This window comes from Myxine glutinosa, chromosome 4 (assembly GCF_964187855.1).
Source record: "Myxine glutinosa chromosome 4, kmMyxGlut1.1, whole genome shotgun sequence".
NCBI classification, from domain to species: Eukaryota; Metazoa; Chordata; class Myxini; order Myxiniformes; family Myxinidae; genus Myxine; species Myxine glutinosa.
In genome coordinates this window covers 201,129,691-201,150,256 of record NC_136264.1, presented here as the reverse complement: position 1 = coordinate 201,150,256, position 20,566 = coordinate 201,129,691, and the positions used below count along the sequence as shown (strand labels likewise).

Below are 20,566 nucleotides of genomic sequence, written 5' to 3'. Positions count from 1 at the left end.
GGATATCTCAAAGCATTGTCGACGGATTCGGATAAATTTGGTGGAGAGGTTGGGTGTGTGACGAGGCCAAAATTATTTGATTCTGGTGAAGATCTGGATCCGGATACGAGAATATCTTTTTAATGTGATTCTTCACCATTGAGGAATGGGGCCAAAAACGATACAATGCATGAAATTTCAAAAAGTTGTGAATGATAACAAAACTAGGTGAAGAACAAGCCAATTCGATTTTGATTCAGGTCAGGACCAGATCCGGCCTATCGGTCGGACATAAAACGTAAACTGTTCAGCCTGCTGGAGGTATGCGCTCTCCCGAGTGCCGTTCTCGTTTTATTTATGTATTTATTTTTGCATTTAGTTTCTCAATTTGTTTCAAAGAGTTGGTTTTTATGACAATTGACTGCATTGAAATTTGTTTATAAATCGATTTTCTGGAAGAATTCTGCGAGTTTCCGTGTACCATGGACGGGAGGAAGGGTATGACAACTGAAGACGAGATGGGATAAATCTGTGCATGAGAGAGAGCAATTTACTTTGGAAGAATTCCCAGGATGAGTTGATGTCAGAGGCAGTAGAGATGGGACACCAGTCCAGATGATTGATGGCTGCTTGAAGACCGTGCCAGTTGGCCTGAGTGAAATGCCAGACTCGTCGACGCTGAGGAGGCTCTCTGAGAATGGCCGGAAAGATGTCCACTTTAACAAGCACATGATCAGAAGAACGGATTTGAGGAGAAGAGCAGCAGACATTTCCAGGGAAGTTTGTCATAACCAAGTCTTGAAGAGAAGGTGCTCCATTGACTGAGATCTGGGTCGGGAAAATTGACAAATTGTGTCAGTCCCAGTGAGTCGCAGAAGTCCTTTGCTGAGGTGCCATGGCTGGTGAGAGAGGTACCTACACCCAGCCAGCTGGCATGATGACAGTTGAAATCACCACATATGAGGAAGAGAGTGTTTGGATGAGTAGATAGAAGTTGGTCCATATTATCAGACAGCGAGATGTAGATGGAGTCATCATTGTTTGGTGGACGGTACAGAACACATATGAACAAAAGGTGGGAGCGAAGGGAAAGCTGTAGTCAGAGGTATTCCTGGGGGTGAGGTGGAGAGAGGGCAGTGCAGGGAGAGTGAGGAAGAGAGTTTTTGATAAAGATAGCAACCCCGCCTCCAGGATGAGGCTCAGGTCTATCACACTGGAGGAGGGAGTAACCAGGGAGAGATATTAAGGAATCAGAGACATCATGAAGGAGGAAAGTTTCTGTTAAGCAGATCACGTCTGGTTTGTCAGAAGCAACCTGTATGGAGAGATCAATCAGGTTTGAGCGAAGGCCCCGGATGTTTGAGGTCCATACCGTTAATGAAGAGGAAGGGGGAGCATCGGATACAGAACAGGGGGGCAGGGGTAGGGTAAGATGTGGAAGAGGAGGAGGAGGTAGGGAGAGCTGTTGATAGTGTCAGAGATTTCAGAAGAGCTAGGAGAAAGGGAAGGATGAGGAGGACAAAAAGTTTGATGGTGATTGGATGAGGCACAGTGAGGTGTTGTTTGAAAGGGAGGGGGCAGAGCGAGGAGGAAGTTTGGAGGAGATGGAGGTAAGAGTTGGAAGGGAGAGGAAGCGGGGAGGACGCTTTGAGGAGGAGGGGTGAGAGGGGAGAATTGGAGAAAAAAGGAGGGTGGGGATATTTGAAATGGAGGGGTGAGGGGGGAGTTTTGAAATGGAGGGGTGAGTGGGGAATTTAGGAGGGGAGGGGCAAGGGGGGAGATTTGAAAGGGATGGGTGAGGGTGAAATTTAGGAGCGGAAGGATGAGTTTGGATTTTAGAAAGTGTTGGACGATTAATGGAAAACTAACATTTATTGCAAAATGAGTTTCTTATGATTTTCAAGTCAGAGATCCATTTGAAAACGTTGGAGGAGGGGTGGAATGCAGGTGAGTTTAGGGAATGTAGGAAGGAAGAATTTTTATTAAGAAGAAGGAAGTAAGAGATTGAATTTTTATTAAGAAGTAAGAAGGAAGTAAGAGATTGAATTTTTATTTGAAATGAAGAGATTTGGTGAGCAACTCAAAAACAACCTTTTCAAGAAGAAGAAGAAAAATGTGTTATAATATACAACAGAATACAACACTTTTGACCACCATTTTGGAATTCTGCCGATGCCGTTACTCATTGTAGTTAACCTAGTTTTCCATTCGAATGCAGCACCATATCTGAGGGTTGTTGCTGTGTTTACAATAACTGAAGGCAGAATAAAGTGGGCCTTTGGTTTCCTGTGGGCACTGGGGGCATCAATATATCCATTGCTGCCATATAATGACAAATGTGGGCCAAACATCACCGAAAATGCAGGGACCGTTATCCTTGCGTTATTTTGAGTTGGTTAACTTCCAACTTGCACTCTTCTGTCACTCCAGGTGAAGTAAAGTTTGTCCACATTTTTTTCTATTTACAGTACAGTTTTAGATGTCTCTGCATTGTGGGCTGGCTCCTGGAGGTATGCGCTGTCCTCTGAGCTGTCTAGCCTCTGTCAGAATCTTGGGCCAGCTACAAACTGTCATCCTGGTGTTTCACATGCAGGGGGATACACCAATGTAACGCATGTGTCGTCCCTTGGATGTAAATTAAGCTGGGTGACCCATTTGCCTGCATTAGTTGATGGACGTTCAACATCCCATGGTGTCCTTGTAAAAGGTAGGCGAGCTCGACTGTGTATATTACAGTTTAGCTTCAGAACATCTTACCATGCTATAAGGGTATGTTTAAGGTAAATATACAAATGTTGCTGCTGAGAAAGATGGGAGGTTGTACTTTTACAAACATCTAGGATGAGGAGTCTCATCTCTTTGCTCTCCTATGTGCATCTACGTGACCCCAGGTGATGTAGGGGAAGTGACATCACATTTCTCCTCACCGATAAAGAGTCAGGTTACCCTCCTCCCTCAGCTCCCAGTCAGTGTCTGTCTCTCGTCATGTTTGCGGTGGAGATTGATTCAATCCTTGGGTGGAGTTTTGTGGAACGTTATGGCTGGTTGTAAGCACCACTCAATGATTGGAGGAAGCGGAGAGGTAGGTGATGGAGAGGAGAAGAAGAAGAGGCAGACAGAGGTGGCTGTGAGTTTCTCTCCAAAGTGCGTCTAGCCTACTTCCATATTTTTGACCTGCTTTGCCTTCTAGAGCTGTCACGTCCTCGAACTGCAATTGTTTAACATTCCGTGTGTTCCGCTTGCCATTTGATACTCGACCTGATGGCAATCTCTGTGCCACTCCAGAGGTGTAGTGAATGAATGTGTTTGTGTTTAGGCTATACGGGGGAGACGGCTTGATTTTTCATGGCATTAACTATAAAATGCTTTGTTTTATGTCCTTTTGAGGAATAAGTTAATTTTATTTTTTTCTGGAAAGAGGCCATTCTACTAGCAATGGGACTATTTATCCCCATAATGGATTAGATATGTGCTGCAATAAGAAAGGTAAAGGCCCCTACTCCCTTGTGAAGGGCCCACAGGGCCTGAAGGACAAAGTATTGTGGGGTCTGACTCCCCCTTCCCACCCCTACATATCTGGTGACAAATAAGGGAAAGGGTGGAGGCTGCTCGGGCATGGTGTCAGGAACAGTTGGGGGAGGTAGTTGGTTGCCACGATGAGGTGAGGGGGGTGGAGGGAAGTTGGGGTTTGGGGGTAGTGAGTGAACCCTCAAAGCTGGAAGGGGAGAGGAACTCCTCTTCTGTTTCTCATCCTTGAACTTGAAACTCCTCCAGGAGGCTGCTGGGGCAATAGGAATAAGTGAAACAGTGGTGGAGGAAAATAATCTCCCTGAGCAGTGTCACAGAATGCTTTATGACCCTGAAAGAGATCTCAGCTGCCCGAGAAGAATGCATTTATTGACGGGTCTTGGTCAAATTAAGCTTGAGGAAGAAGGATGAACCACAGTGGGAAAAACCATGGTGAGCCGGCATGTAGGAGCAAAAAGAAGGGTGTAGGCCCTCTTAGTCCTAATAGCTTCCCTTCCACCGTTTTGTAAAGCTTACTGCGGTGTTCATTTACGACCACTAATGTTGCTCACTTTAACTTCTTTGAATGTAAGGGGAGTCTCTACCAGGGTCTGAAGGACCGGTTTTTGGGGAGCTGTGTAATTCCAATTGGGATCTCTGCCTTTTGCAGGAGTGTCATATTCCGTGCAACGAGTACTCTTACCCCTCTGCAGATTGGTGGTTGAGAGTTGTCAACACACTTATTCTGAGATTTGAAGTCCTGCATTTACAGGGAATTACCTCGGTGTGATTGGGTGGTTGTATGATGAACCCCTTGACCATGGTCAATATTTCCATTCCCTGGAGTGAGAAGAAAGGGTGGAGCTCCTGTGGCATTTGGAGCTTTTTCGTACTTCCTCTGCCGCAATGATTGTGGGGGGAGATTTTAAATAGACGGCCAGATTGTTTCAGGACCCTTCGCCGCAATTTCTCAAAGGGATAATTGAAGATTTCCAAATTGCAGGATATGGGGGCACAGGGAGATAGTAATTTCAACTGGACTAATTCTGTTGATACCTGCAAGAAGCAAAATTGAGTACTTCGTTTTCTTTCCAAAATTTGCGCCCTCTAATCTGATACTTCACCCCCTCAGTCTTTTCTGATCACTGTCCTTTATGCTTTGAACTGGAATTGGAGGGAGAACCTGCTTGTGCAATGGACACTGGAAACTTAACTGTAGTCTTTTGCCGGATGACGGTTTTGTGCAGTCCTGTGTTTTGAAGCATTGGCATTGGCAGATGGTTCGATGTGTCTTCCCTTCCTCAGCTTTGTGGTGGGAGGAGCTAAAACGTAGGACTGCTGTGTTCTTCCTTGCAGCCAGGTATATGGAGACCACAGGAGGCTATTTTCCATGGGAAAATACCAGCGTGGCGTGGTGGTTTCAGAAATCTTGATTTAAAACAAAGTGTAAAATAAATCTGTTAGTTTAAAGGAGTGAAACGAAACAACCCTTGTACTTGAAAGCAGCAAGAAGTGCTTGCTAATATGCTTGAGTGTGCATTTCAGCACCAATATCTTGACCAAGATAGCCTGGTTTTTGCTTAGCCGAGCCCAACCAAAGCATTCTATCAGATGCTGTGCCTTGACAACTCAGCTGAAACCAAGATGTTACCAGAAGCTGCGGTTTGCTGATAACTGAAAGATTGGTAAACATACATCGGAGTTTTTTTGTATATATATATATGAGAATTGAACTTTGTTGGTTCAGAAGCGAGCTTGGTGTATGGCAAGCGACCTTCTCCACTGTGTTTATCCAATAAGTTGGTCTGGAAGATAACGTGAAGCTCAGTGAATTTGTTTGAAATAAATTGAAGTGCTTCCACAGTTTCCACACAAGCCCTCCGCTGATTGCTGTATAAGGAAGCTGGATGAAGGATGGACATGTCTGAAATGAGTCACCTGGAAAAGGGGAAGATATTTGATCTTGAGACCAAGCAAGGCAAGGTCTGCCATCTTCTATAGCAGAGTGCAAATGGTGGAGAGCTCTCTTTTCCAATGTTGTACCAGGGGAAAAAAAGGTTGTTTGTCCAAATTTATAAATGAGAGGAGGCCTTGTTATTTCTGAGCAAGACCAAGTTACAGAAGCAGTGGTGGGCGGTTCGTGTGCAGCCACCCGGCTGCTGGTTACATCAATTTTCTGTGGGTGCATCTGCCGCTGATGCATTGCCTCTCTATAACCAATTATCTGGTACTCGGTTTGCCAACCTCGGGAGGATGACAGGCTGAGTCAACCCCACCTGCCGTTATTTCAACGGGATTCAAACTCAGGACCTTAGGATCCCAAGCCCGTCGCCCTAACCATTAGGCCAACACAAGGTGATACAGAAGCATCTTTGAGAAAAAAAAATATTGATGCGCCCCAGATGGCCAGTCTTCTTGGCCACCTGAGTAATGAATTCCGTTGGGAGCAGTGGGACCAATTTGATTAATCCGTCAGCCTGGAATAATACGGGACTTTCAAAATGACGAAACCCACCCTGGAATGCTCAGCACGCATGTGCAGAAACACCTAGAAACAATGATCTTCGTAGGTGTGTGTGTGTGTGTGTGTGTGTGTGTGTGTGTGTGTGTGTGTGTGTGTGTGTGTGTGTGTGTGTGTGTGCGTGATAAAGATTGTGAGCTAAAATGGCTCACAAGGCTTCTAACCAAAGCCGAAAATACTTGGAGAAGTATCCGATAGAAAGCTGGGGTGTGCCTCTGCACAACGAAAGAGTTGGGGGAAGACACCATATCTGGTTTGGGTGCGTCTGAACACCGATGGGAAGGACATATTTGGGTTTGTGAGTGCACAGTGTAAATTTAACATGAACTTTTGTAATGATGATATTGTTACATTTGTGGGGGTAAACAATGAATTAAATACCTTAGGAAAGTCAGAATCGTATAAATTCTCTCCGGTCTTGCTCCCCCAGCTCTGTCTGTGCTCTGTTCCCCAAATATTCCTGCAGGACACACAAGATCTGACAGCAACCCTCTTCCGGTGAAACTGCCAAAATCAAGACTCTCTGCTCACCTTCACTCTTTCATTCCTCTTTTCTCCTGCCTCTGGGACAATCTCCCACACTCTTTTCAATCCCACTCCTCCCTCCAGGTCTTTAAAACATTTGTTCACCAACATCTCTTTTCTTCCCCCATCCAAAACCTTGATATTTTCTACCTCCGTTAAAACACCCCAAATCCGCCTCTTTCAATCCCCAACTTCTTTCCTGAAATTCTTAGTAGTGTTCATTTGCTTTATACCGTGTACCCCTCCCTCCTCCCCCAGCCCTCCCCCTTCCACAGATCTACCGTCGTCCCTGTTCTCTTCTGTTGTTGTGCTTGTGTGGTTCCCTATCTCTCCCCCTCTTGTCTCCCGCTCCCTTCATTGTATGTTTTATGTGTCTGTGCATGTTTTCATGTTCAATGTGTTGGCTCTTACAGGAGCCTTGATTCTGTCTACAAAAAAAAAGAAATTTTTTTTGCATGCTCCGAGTGCCACGAAGAACAAGAAGCCATCTCAATGTATCTAAGTAGGGTCGGTCGCATGTCCGGTTTCGTGTTTAGGTGTTTCCACACAGAGGAGTGGAGTTGTGCTATCTAGGTAGGGTCTGTATAAAGGTTAAATTCCCCTGTACGTGCTTGCCTCCCTGTGATTTTTTCACCAATGTTATTATAAAACTCGGCCGGCCAGGCAATGGACTCATTCGTTGATCATGCCGACAGAAACAGCACAATTTGCCAATCGGCAAGTAAACCCTGACGTCATCCGAACATTCCTGAACAGAGATTAGATTCTTACCCCCGACGACTCGTAACGAGGAGGCCACGCCCCGGCCTTCGTGATTGGTGGAGGCGCGATGGGATGATTGAGTAGCGCTCGGTGATTGGACAGAGTGTGACATCAGCGGTTGAACATTCGAGAGCTGAAGGGAAAAAGATGCCATCTCTCTCTCTCTCTCTCTCTCTCTCTCTCTCTCTCTCTCTCTCTCTCTCTTTCTCACTCTCTTTCTCTCTCTTCCTCTCTCTCTCGCTCTCTCGCTCTCTCGCTCTCTCTCGCTCTCTCTCTCTCTCTCTCGCTCTCTCTCTCGTGTTATATTGCTCTCTCTCTCTCTCGTGTTATATTGCTCTCTCTCTCATGTTATATTGCTCTCTCTCATGTTATATTGCTCTCTCTCGTGTTATATTGCTCTCTCTCGTGTTATATTGCTCTCTCTCTCTCGTGTTATATTGCTCTCTCTCTCGTGTTATATTGCTCTCTCTCTCTCTCTCTCTCTCTCTCTCTCTCTCCCCCTGCGTCTGAAACGTTTTGGGTGTGGCGTCATGGCGGCTGTGTGCGCTGAGCTGTGAGTACTGTGCTGTGTTGGCATCTTTCCCATCCTCCATTTCACTCCATTTGTGTCCTTGTACGTGTTTGTGAAGTTTTCTCCGTGTTTTCTTTCTTTGTTGAGACAGGAGAGAGAAAGAGAGCGCGCACGGTGATTAGCAGGCCTGTTCAGGACCTCCTGGTTTGGGCCTGCTCTTCCATTTGCCGTGTTTATACGTTTAGCCTTTTCTTGGCTAAATACTTCATATTATTACTTTTCCTTTTCCTCCACTTGCTAGTTTTGCTTGTGGCAGGTTTGCTTTTGATTTTTCAATTTACTTCATTTGTTAATTTTACACAATGGCAAACGTACGTTTGCACAATAGTGTGTACGAGGCACTTACTCCAAAGAACGGGGTCATAGTTTGTCTGCCGGACGGAGTTAGTGTTGACGACGTTGTAATGGGTTTCGGAGAACAAATTGGGCTCGAAAACATTCTCGCAGCGTCGAAAATGAATCAACGTGTCGTGCTCTTCCTGTCCGAAGAGCGATACGTTGCTCAGACAGTCGAAACCGGCTTGTCTGTCGCGCCGGATCTTTTTCTTACTGTGTGTCCTTTGGACACACCTGCCGTTAAAATTATTATTTCGAATTTACCACCTTTTTTTAAAAGCGAGATTACCTGTGCTTTACTCCGTTTTGGGACGGTCGTGTCACGGATCTCAATGATCCCCTTACGTTTGCGTCTGGCGCTTCGGTTAGACACATCATGTCTTTCCGGCATCACTGTTATATTGTTTTAAAGAATAATGCACAATCGCTTAGTGCTGCTGTGACTTTGAAGCACAAAGATCGCAGCTACCAAATTTACATCGCTACTGAGGCAATGACGTGCTTTATTTGTGGCGAGCACGGACATTTAAAGAACGCTTGTCCGAAACCAAACATTCCCGGTGACGAATCTCAACGTGTGGAACCTAACCGGGAATCTCAACACCTGGAGCCCAAACCAAGCACCAGTGGTACATCTAGAGCCGCGGAGCACAAGCCAAGCACTAGTGGTACATCTAGTGTCTGAGAAGTGTCTGAGATGTCTGTGCCACAGACAACCCCGGACATGATGGAAGCAGAGAGTGTATGTTCTGCTTCGGAAATAGTTTTTCCCCTCCCGGCAGAAATGGAAATACCTGCTCCACCGGGGGAGCACGGTATTAATGTAGATCCCCAATCAAACTACGATTCTGATGGCGCGTCGTCGCTTGCCTCTGGTGGTAGCACTGAGGTCTGGAATGATCCAGGCTTATCCCAGGGACCAGAGAGTGGTCCGACTGTGCCCCCCCCCCCCCCAGGAGATCCTAAAGTTTTTACATCACGCTTTCCGTAAGAGAAATGTTAAAATTCAGGATTCCTTCTCTGATCTGCACAGTTTTATCATCTGCGCAAAGCGACTGCTCCTTCAGTCTGAGCAGTTTGGTTTGACTGAACCCCAAATGTTTCGTCTCAGGAAATGGGTTCTGAAAGCAAGGAAGCACCTGCAGGCATATCATGACCCAATTGACTGATACCTTTCCCCAAATTCCACACTATGGCTTTTTCTATAGCCACTTTAGACATAAACGGAGGACGCTCGTATTTACGAAAAGCTTAAGTTAAGGAGCTTGTTTTGAAGAACCACATTGATATCTTACTCTTACAAGAAACCAGATGTAGTTCCTCCTGTATGAGTGAATGGGAAAGAATAATGAAAGGAAGGTGGTTCTTCAGTAGCTTAGAGTGTCCTAGGGCTGGGGTAGCCATTTATTTACATCCTTCTCTCTGTAATCTCATTGTTGATTTTAATGAAATAATTAAAGGGTACTTAATCTCTCTCACTTTCACTCTTAATGGTTTTAAACACACGATAGTGAACGTCTATGCACCCAGTGACAGCACGGATAGATTTGCTTTTTTCACACAGTTAGAAACTTCTCTTGCACATTTTGATTTTAATGGATTTGTTTGTTTAGGAGGGGATTTTAACTGTACGATGGACTCTACCATTGATCGCAATGGGAATGAGCCTCATCCAGCAAGTATTGTGCCTCTGACTAGGACTTTGACAACCTTCACCCTTGTTGACGTCTGGAGAACTCATGTAATCATAATGTAAGTAAATGTAATCATGTAATTATCATGTAAAAATGTAAAATCATGTAAAAATCATGTAATTAAATGTAATCATAATGTAAATCATAATGTAATCATGTAAGCATAATCATGTGCTTGTCAAAGTGGACATCTCTCTGACCATTCTCAGAGAGCCTCCTCAGCGTCGACGAGTCTGGCATTTCACTCAGGCCAACTGGCACGGTCTTCAAGCAGCCATCAATCATCTGGACTGGTCTCCCATCTCTACCGCCTCTGACATCAACTCATCCTGGGAATTCTTTCAAAGTAAATTGCTCTCTCTCATGCACAGATTTATCCCATCTCGTCTTCAGTTGTCATACCCTTCCTCCCGTCCATGGTACACGGAATCTTGTGGTGAGGCTGTTGCCCTGAAACAACTTGCTTTCGTCTCCTGGAAAGCAAATCCAATGGAAGGAAATCTCATTTCCTTTCACAAAGCCCGAAACAAGTGTGTGTCCACCCTCAGGAGAGCCAGGAAACAATATCTCACCGTTCTCAAGACTGAACTCTCTTATCTGTCTCCCTCTTCCAAATCCTGGTGGCGTCTGGTCAAATCTGTTTCTGGTGTTTGTTCCCCCTCCATCCCCTCCCTCACCTCAAACGGCTTAACGGCTGACTCTGCACGGGAAAAAGCTGAATGCCTCAACTCTATGTTTGCCTCTAAATCTTGTGTCCCAAACCCATCCCTCTCTGTACCCACCGTACCCAGTCGTACCCAGCTGCTCCTGGACTCTGTGTCCTTTCCTCCTGACAAGGTGGAAAAGTTTCTGTCAACCCTCGACTCTGATTCTGCAACTGGTCCTGACGGCATCAGCCCACGGGTCCTAAAATCATGTGCTTCCGCTCTTTCACTCCCTCTTTCTGTTCTCTTCACCCTCTCTTTTGCTCAAGGTCATCTGCCATCTGCTTGGAAATCAGCCAACATCACCGCTTTGCACAAAAAAGGTGCAAAAACAGATCCCAGCAACTACAGACCAATCAGCCTTCTCCCAATTATCAGCAAAGTCATGGAATCCATCATTGCTTCAGATATGAAATCTTTCCTCTTCTCCAATGGCTTGATCTCTGATCATCAATTTGGTTTCAGACCTGGTCACTCTACTCTGGACATGCTGCTTCTGCTTTCTCAACAATGGATGGAGGTCCTCAACGCCAAACAGGAAATTAGAGCCGTCTCCATTGACATTTCACGTGCCTTCGATACGGTCTGGCACCCTGCTCTGCTCACCAAACTCTCCTCCTTTGGTATCCATGGAAATCTCCACACATGGCTGGCGGACGTCCTCTCTGGTCGTAGTCAACGTGTGGCCCTGAATGGGTTTCTCTCATCTCCTCTACCTGTTCAGGCTGGAGTTCCCCAAGGTAGTGTTCTGGGCCCTGTGCTTTTTCTGGTCTTCATCAATGATCTCTCTGACTCTCTTGAAAATCCTCTCTATCTCTTTGCTGACGACTCTACTCTCTGTCGCTCCATTCCTCATCCCTCAGATCGGCAGTCTGCAGCCTCCTCACTCTCTGCAGACCTGGACAAAATCACAGACTGGGCAAACAAATGGAACATGTCTTTCAATCCTGATAAATCTCACACTCTTACGATGTCTCTCCGAAAAGACCGACTGGAAAACCCTCCCATCCACTTTCTGAATAATCCTCTCCAAGAAGTTCTGTCACTCAAGCTTTTGGGTCTCACTATTTGCCATGATCTTTCCTGGGAAAACCACATTTCAAATCTGGCCTCCAAAGCCAGTCGCCGACTGGGCATCCTCCATCGTGCAAAGTCCTTCCTTGGCACACCTGAGCTCCTCACCACATACAAGGCTTTCATCCGCAGCTCTATGGAATACTGCTCTCCCCTCTGGTCTGGTGCTCCTGCCTCACACCTAGCCCGTCTTCACGCTGTTGAAACCAAAGCGTTCAGAATCATTGGAATCTCCCGCGATGAAGCTAACTCCAAGGGCCTTTCACTCACTCACCGCAGGCAGGTTGGTGGTCTTTCCATCTTCTACCGACTCCTCTCTGGCGTTGCCCCCCCAGCCCTCTCTGGGCTCTGTCCCCCAAATATTCCTACAGGTCGCACAAGATCTGCCTGCAACCCTCTTATGGTTAAACTGCCAAAATCAAGACTTTCTGCTCACCTTCACTCCTTGATTCCTCTTTTCTCCCGCTTCTGGAACAAACTCCCTCACTCTCTTCAATCCCACTCCATCCTCCAGGTCTTTAAAACAGCTGGTCACCACCATCTCTTATCCTCCCCCATCCAAAACCTTGATCTTTTCTACCCCCGCTAATTTCGGTGCCCTTGTGTTTTATACTTCTCCCACCCCCCCCCCCCCCCTTCCCACGACTCTTGCCCCCAAACCCTCTCCCTCCCACACTTCTCCCTGCTCTCAAATGTTGTGGTTGTGTGCTTCCCCTTCTCTCCCCATCTTGTCTTCCGCTCCCTCTTTTTGTATATTTTGTTTGTCTGGTTGATTTGTTTGTGAAATAAATGTTAGGTCTTTCACGAGCCTCGATTCAGTATACAAAAAAAAAAAAAAAAAAAAAAAACTCGAAATCCATCCACACGCCAGTATACATGGTGTCAGTGTTTAAATGGCCGTCTGTCCCTCGCAAGGTTAGACCAGACCAGGGGGGGGGGGGGGGGGAACACTGGCTCCGGTCAGGCATGCTAAGCCTGCCCGTTGCTGAAGGTGGACAGGGGTTGGTCGATGTCAACAGTAAGGTGTTGGCTTTTCGCCTCCTCTCACTACGCCGGCTTCTGTACACGGATGTCCCGTGGAAAGCTTTTGCTCACTGCCTACTTAGGCAAGCCGGGAAACTTGGTTTTGACCAGCAACTCTTTCTCATCAACATCAAGAGCATTGACTTAACTTTGGTCCCCCTGTTCTACAGGAGCATGCTGGAAGCATGGCAGGCAATTCAGTTTCAGCGTGATACATGTGATTATTCCCTCCCAATGTTTTTAAATGAGCCAGTCTTTTTAAACCCAGTTTTTAAAGGGGTTCATTGATATGCAAAAATTCATTGATATCGATTGCTCCAAGGTCAAAAACGTTCGAGACCCTTTTCTCCATAAATGGAAGTCAGCAGCTGACGTTGCTGTGGCTACTGGTGTTCATTCTATCAGTCATTGGGAGGATCTTCTCTCTGATTTTACGCCTTGTTAAACAAACCGGGCTAAAATGGGACCCTCTGGTGGAAGCTAACCCTCCTTTGTCCCAATGCCCCTTTCCAAAACTTTTAATTTCTTTCCAAGGTCTTATTCCTTTTAATACAACTAGGGCGTGCCCGTACGTGGGTGCAAAAAAACATGCGTGCAAACAACAACAACAAAAAAAAACTTTGAAACCACGTGGCAGTAACGACCACAGAACCCCCCCCTCTATTTACATGAAATGGTTTGGTCCATTCGCAAAGCCAAAGCGAACGGCTTGCGAGTACGGTAGAACCCCCCCCTCTATTTACATGAAATGGTTTGGTCTATTCGCAAAGCCAAAGCGAACGGCTTGCGAGTACGGTGACCATACCTTGGGAACCACTTGTCCGATTAATTTCAAACCTTGAAAAGGCACATCCTCGGGTCCCCAGCAATATACCTGGCAAGTTTCAAGTATATCGGACCCGTGGTTGTCGAGAAACAGCGGTCACAGACAAACACACACACACACAGACACACAGAGATTACTGGAATTATAGATAGACTAGGACGTGCCCGTACGTGGGTGCCCGTTCCTTGCCAAAAAAAAATAAAAAATTTTTTTTCCAAATTTAAATCAAGTTTACCTCCCTGTCTTTGCTAGCCATGACATTCGATGCCATTGACCATTGCCACTCCTACGCCACGGTGAGGCGACAGGGTAGGATTTGTAGGAGACCTGAAAGTGCAGTGTCAGTATGTATTCCATGTTCGAATTGTTGTAGTTTTAAAATAGTTTAAAAAAAAAAAGGTTTGCAAAGCATATCACCAAATTGAAACAGAATTGAAACAGAGCAGAATTCGTTATTATTATTATATTACTACAAATTATTACAAATTATTACATTACAAATTTTATTCGTTAATGTTAATTCCCTGCCATCACCCTCTGCCATCACCCTCTGCCATCACCCTCCCATCACCCTGCCCCATCACCCTGCCCCATCACCCTGCCCCATCACCCTGCCCCATCACCCTCCCATCTCCCCCCCATCACCCTCCCATCACCCTCCCATCACCCTGCCATCTCCCTCCCACCACCCTCTGCCATCACCCTCTGCCATAACCCTCTGCCATCACCCTCCCATCACCCTGCCATCACCCTCTGCCATCACCCTCTGCCATCACCCTCTGCCATCACCCTCTGCAATCACCCTCTGCCATCACCCTCTGCCATCACCCTCCCATCACCCTGCCATCACCCTGCCATCACCCTGCCCCATCACCCTGCCCCATCACCCTGCCCCATCACCCTCCCATCTCCCCCCCCATCACCCTCCCATCACCCTGCCATCTCCCTCCCACCACCCTCTGCCATCACCCTCTGCCATCACCCTCTGCCATCACCCTCTGCCATCACCCTCTGCCATCACCCTCCCATCACCCTGCCATCACCCTCTGCCATCACCCTCTGCCATCACCCTCTGCCATCACCCTCTGCCATCACCCTCTGCCATCACCCTCTGCCATCACCCTCCCATCACCCTGCCATCACCCTGCCATCACCCTGCCATCACCCTCCCATCACCCTGCCCCATCACCCTGCCCCATCACCCTGCCCCATCACCCTCCCATCTCCCTCCCAAACAAAGAATAATAAAAATTGTCTACATGTACATTGTACACACCTTTATGTCGTTAGCACCTCTTCATAAACAACATTGCAGAGGAAACGGTGCTTCTTCTTTGTTTCCTCGTCCTGGGCAAGAATGCGGAGGCTGCTGGATCTGCCAACCCTACAGGCCGCCACGTAGAACTGGCAATGGCTGAAGAAGTCTCTTGGGCAGAAGATCCCAACATGGTGTAGTGACTGCCAAAAGAAGTTGTGCACTTATTTTGATGAATTCTTTGCGTAACAATTTTTCTTCAAGCAATAAATAAATAAAAAGAATTGTCCACATGTACACACCTGTATGTCGTTAGCAGCTCTTCATAAACAACATAGCTGAGGAAACGGCACTTCTCCAGGAGATCCTAACATGGTGTATGACTGGCAAAAGAAGTTGTGCACTTTTTTTGATGAATTCGTTTCGAAACAATTTTTCTTCAATAAATAAATAATAATAAAAATTGTCTACATGTACATTGTACACACCTTTATCTCGTTAGCACCTCTTCATAAACAGCATTGCAGAGGAAACGGCGCTTCTTCTTTGTTTCCTCGTCCTGGGCAAGAATGCGGAGGCTGCTGGATCTGCCAACCCTAGAGGCCGCCACGTAGAACTGACAATGGCTGAAGAAGTCTCTTGGGCAGAAGATCCCAACATGGTGTAGCGACTGCCAAAAGAAGTTGTGCACTTATTTTGATGAATTCTTTTCGAAACAATGTTTCTTCAATCAATAAATAAATCGCAAATTAGTTTTAATTAGTTTTAAAACATAGTTTAACGGCAACATAGTTTTCCAACGTGAAATAAATGAATACGCTCTCAAATGTGCCGTCCGAGGCAGAGTCTGTTCGCCACGTTCGGCACACGTGATAGCTCGCTGCTCTCTGATTGGTTGAATCGTTTTTTGGACATAGCTCGGTAACTACTTGTCCGATTAATATGAAACCTTGAAAAGGCACATCCTCGGGTCCCCAGCAATATATCTGGCAAGTTTAAAGTATATCGGACCCGTGGTTGTCGAGAAACAGCGGTCACAGACATACAGACATACAAACATACAAACATACAAACATACAAACATACACACAGAGATTACTGGAATTATAGATAGATGGAGAAATCCTCTGTTTATTCCATGTGTGTTGGAATTCTGGTTCCCTGTAAACCGACAGAACCACAAACACACTGGAGACCTCTGCTCCAAATTGGCGCTGCCGCAACAATCAAATGGCTCACCATGTATAGGGCACCCATTGTCAAACGCACTGGGGACCTGCAATGGCGACTGGCACATTATATTTTATCTTCAAACGTTTTATCTCACCGCATATGCCCTGACAACTCGGAAATGTGTCCCTTCTGTGATGTCCCTGAAACTGTTTTTCATGCTTTTATTGAATGTACGAGGTTGGCTCCTCTTTTTTCAGTTTTATCACGTGTGATTGAAGGGCTAGGCTTGGTTTTCACACATTGTGTTTTTATATTTGGCTTTAATATTTCTTACCGGTGTAAAGAAGAATGTATTTTAGCCAACTATCTGTTTGCGGAGGCAAAACTTGCTATTTATTTTTCAAGAAAGCACAAAATGCAAACCATTCGTGCACTACTTTTATCTGATGATGATGTTTTTATGATTTTCAAAGGTCTAGTTATGTCTCGTTTACATCTGGAGCTTGAATTCATTGAATGTACACTTCTCACAGCGATGGTGCGTGAAGGAATCCCTTTGCAGCTTCGTTGATGGTGTCCTCCAAGTTCATTTGTAAATTCTAGTCCTTGCTCTCATGTAACCCCCATCCTTATTTATATGAAATGTGTCGTATGACTTTTCATCATGTACACTGACTTCCCAGTAATAAAGAGGAACGAAATGTCTCTCTCTCTCTCTCTCTCTCTCTCTCTCTCTCTCTCTCTCTCTCTCTCTCTCTCTCTCTCTCTCTGTTTCTGTTTCTGTCTCTGTCTCTCTCTCTGTCTCTCTCTGTCTCTCTTTCCTGATCCTGGCTGCGTGGCAGACGGTCACTCCTCTTGTGCATGCTCGTGCCGAGAACCTTCGGAGCATTGTGGTGTTTTTGCAACGTTGGAGGTGTTGCTGGACGGTGGTGCCTTTTAGGGGAGCTGGGGCCGCATTGCACTTGACGGTGGAAGCGAGGAAGGGTTGGTTGAGTGCTTGTTCACGCCTGGACGTTTTCGGTTCCATTTGTTGGTGTTCTTCCCGTGGGGTGGTTTGGAGGCGACGAACACCAACCCCCCTTGTTGAGACCAGAGTTAAATGCCGGCCGGCAGGAACATCATTTATTTTTATTTAATCTTTCTCCTTGCTTGTATACGAGTCTGAGTGAAGACATCTCAATTAGGAATTATAGTTTTGTTTTTTTTACCTCTCCTTTCATCTTTGTCTCTTGCATTTATTTTCATTAAATCCTTTATTTTTGCATTTCATTCTTGTATTGTGGATTTTGCTGTCCCATATTTGTGTTTGTGGGTTCAGATTAACCCAGTGTCGGCCATCCGATCAGATAAGGCTTTGGGCCTTTCCCGCAAATGCCAAAGACAATCCCGCCAAGGTTCGAAGTACCCCTCGGAGTTAAAGATCGTTTCGGTCATCTGTCACCCAGGGGTCTTAACCCCGGGGATGCGACAATATTTACTATTGGGCATGTTGGCAATGGGGGAGCAGCATTTTTAGTCTCGCCCCATACAGGATGCGAGACTATTACAATGCCCCTGTCTGTATGTCTCTGTGTGTGTATCTGTCTGTCTGTGTCTATGTGTGTGTGTCTATGTGTGTGTGTGTATGTGTGACTGTGTGTGTGTGTGTGTGTGTGTGTGTGTGTGTGTGTGTGTGTGTCCACGTCTGTATATTTTCACTTTAAAAGAGTGTTTCTTTGCAACCCCTTTTCCAATCGATGCGAAGCTTTAAACATATGGGGGACTCCCCATGGAGAATATTTTGTTGCTAACTCTGACCTCATAGGCCACACACATGGTATGGCAACCATATTGAATTAATAAAAAAAATTGGACGTAATTTTCTCCAAAACCTCAATGAAAAAAATTTGAAACTTGCCATATGTCATCAACTCCCCATGAGGTATATAGGGTGATATTGATGATGTCATTGGAGAAGTGATATTCCATCTATAATTGGTTGAATTGAAAACTAGGGAGGATTTGGGGGTGGGGAAGGGGGGAGGAAAGCACACATCACGTGCCACTCGATAAATAATTATTGCGGCAACACAAGCACAAGTACCAAAGGGTTAACTTGCAAAGGCGGTCTTAAATGGTTATGCAAATTTAACAGCGACTTGTGTGTTTCACCTAATGGGTGGACAGGGCATCTCATGCACTGTGTTCCCCAAGGACAGATATCTGCAGCATCATTGATTGGGCTTTGACAGTGTGTATGAAGGAATCCTATGATGAATGAATTGTGATGAGATGGAGGAGAGTTGTGATGACGGAGACAGCAGATTTGAGGCTAAATGTGGTTATTTGGATACTGAGAAAGTGAAACAGAGACCAAACACAGAAATGCATTGTGGAAAATGCTACAGGATATTTGGAACAACATTCCACAGCCATACGAGGACATTGATAAACTTTATGGTAGCATGAAAACAATATGTTATGCTCCACTAGAATGGGTAGGCCTACCCATCATTGCCCGGTGCTGTTCTATTCCTGTTGGCATTTTTTTTGTTTTTACCGGTGACCTGTCACACTGCATGGTGGTTGTTGTTGTTGTTGGGGTTCTTGTTGGGGTCGATTTTTAATATATGCGCCCATTGGTTGGACAACTGCTGGATCCCACCCACATTTGTCACTTAACTCCACCCACCATGGCACTCAGATTGAATAATATGGCCACCATCTTGGTTTTCTGGTGGGCCTAAGACATCAGGCCTGTAGGCCTCTGCTGATTATACACTGCCTGTGTATGTTGGGTCAGATTTCCATTGGCTTTGTTTGGGTTGAGTGTTGCTCGATGCAGTTTATCAGGACATGCCGATATACAGTACATATGTTTATCAGTTTAAATCAATTAAAGTTCAGTTTAAATTAAAGAACAGAATACCAGGTAACAGCTTATTGTTATTGACATGTAAAAGTATAACCAATCGATCAATAATCTCATCAATCTCACCCTCCAGAACAATAAATGGAACACACATGAACTGTGATTTGTTTTTTGTTTTTTACATCACAGCTGAAAACATCAGTTGCATTCCAACCCTAATCTCTACAATGGAATTTGCTGTAAAACTAGAATTCTAAATGTACAAAGAGGTGACATAGGAGGAATATACAAACATCATTTTTATGACGTAACCCGAAGGACAATGCCGTCTAGAACACGTCTAGAACAGCGTTTGTCTGTCCGTATGTCCCGACAAATGTCCACCAATCAGAGTTGAGGATCTGGTCACATGATAGGAGAACAGACAGCCTTTAGTAACCATTATACTTGCATATTTTACTAAAAGGAAATGCAATAACATTCAGTGGAACGTTTTGGGATCCCAGCGGGTGTTGTAAGGTAGGTAGGAGGTTTCAGAAATTCCTCAATACAATTATGATATTGAAATGTGATCGACACGGATCTTGCTCCCGAATCGGCAAGTGAACAGTTGACGATGTTTTGAATTGCACAGCAGGTGTTGTTTTGAATCACATGGAGGTGAGGTGTTTTCAATAACGTGGGGGTTATGAGGATGGTGATGTGTTTTTAATAACTCGGTGATTACGTGCTGGTGAGGTGTTTTTAACAATGTGGGGTAAGGCGTTATATATATATATATATATATATATATATATATATATATATATATATATATATATATATATATATATAACGTATGTAATATATAATATATAAAATATATATTGTGCCTATAGAAAGTCTACACCCCCTTTCAAAATTTTCACCTTTTGTTGCCTTATAGCATACAATTAAATTGCGTTAAATTAGACTTTTTCCACCTTTATTTACACATCGTAACCACAATTTCCAAGTGAAAAACAAATTCTACAAATTTCACAAAATTAATTAAATATACAAAACAGGAATATTTTGGTTGGATAAGTTTCCACCCCAATGAGTTAATACTACTTGGTGGAAGCACCTTTGACAGCAATTACAGATGAGTTTGTTGGGATAGGTCTCTACCAACTTTGCACACCTTGATTGGATAATATTTGCCCATTCTTCTGTTCAAAACAGTTCAAGCTCGGTCAAGTTGTGTGGGGAGCGTTGATGGACAGCAATATTCAAGTCATGCCACAGATTTCCGATTGGATTTAGATCGGGGCTCTGACTGGGCCACTCAAGGACATTTATCTTTTTGTTCCTCAGCCACTCCAGTGTAGCTTTGTCTCTGTGCTTTGGATCATTGTCATGGAGAAAGGTGAACTTCAGTCCAAATTTCAGTTTTCTTGCCGAGGGAGCAGGTTTTCCTCTAGGATTTTTCTGTATTTTGCTCCACCCATTTTCCCTTCTATCCTGACAAGTGCCCCAGTCCCTGCTGATGAGAAACATCCCCATAACATGATGCTGCCACCGCCATGCTTCACAGTAGGGATCGTGCTCTTTGGGTGATGTACTGTGTTGGGTTTGTGCCAAACGTAACGTTTTGCATTTTGGCCAAAATGTTCCATCTTTGTTTCATCAGACAACAAAACGTTTTGCCACACGGCTTCAGAATCTCCGGAGTGGTTTTTTGCATACCTCCAACGGGACTCAAGGTAGACTTTTTTGAGCAATGGCTTCCTTCTTGCCACACCAC

At 45.1% G+C, this 20,566-nt stretch overlaps 1 protein-coding gene across 3 annotated transcripts in view; it reads left to right on the top strand.

The window, feature by feature from the left end:
- The window catches only part of LOC137425632 (plexin-A1), a 235,555-nt gene that overhangs the window by 22,329 nt on the left and 192,660 nt on the right, over window positions 1–20,566 (top strand). The window lies entirely within an intron of this gene.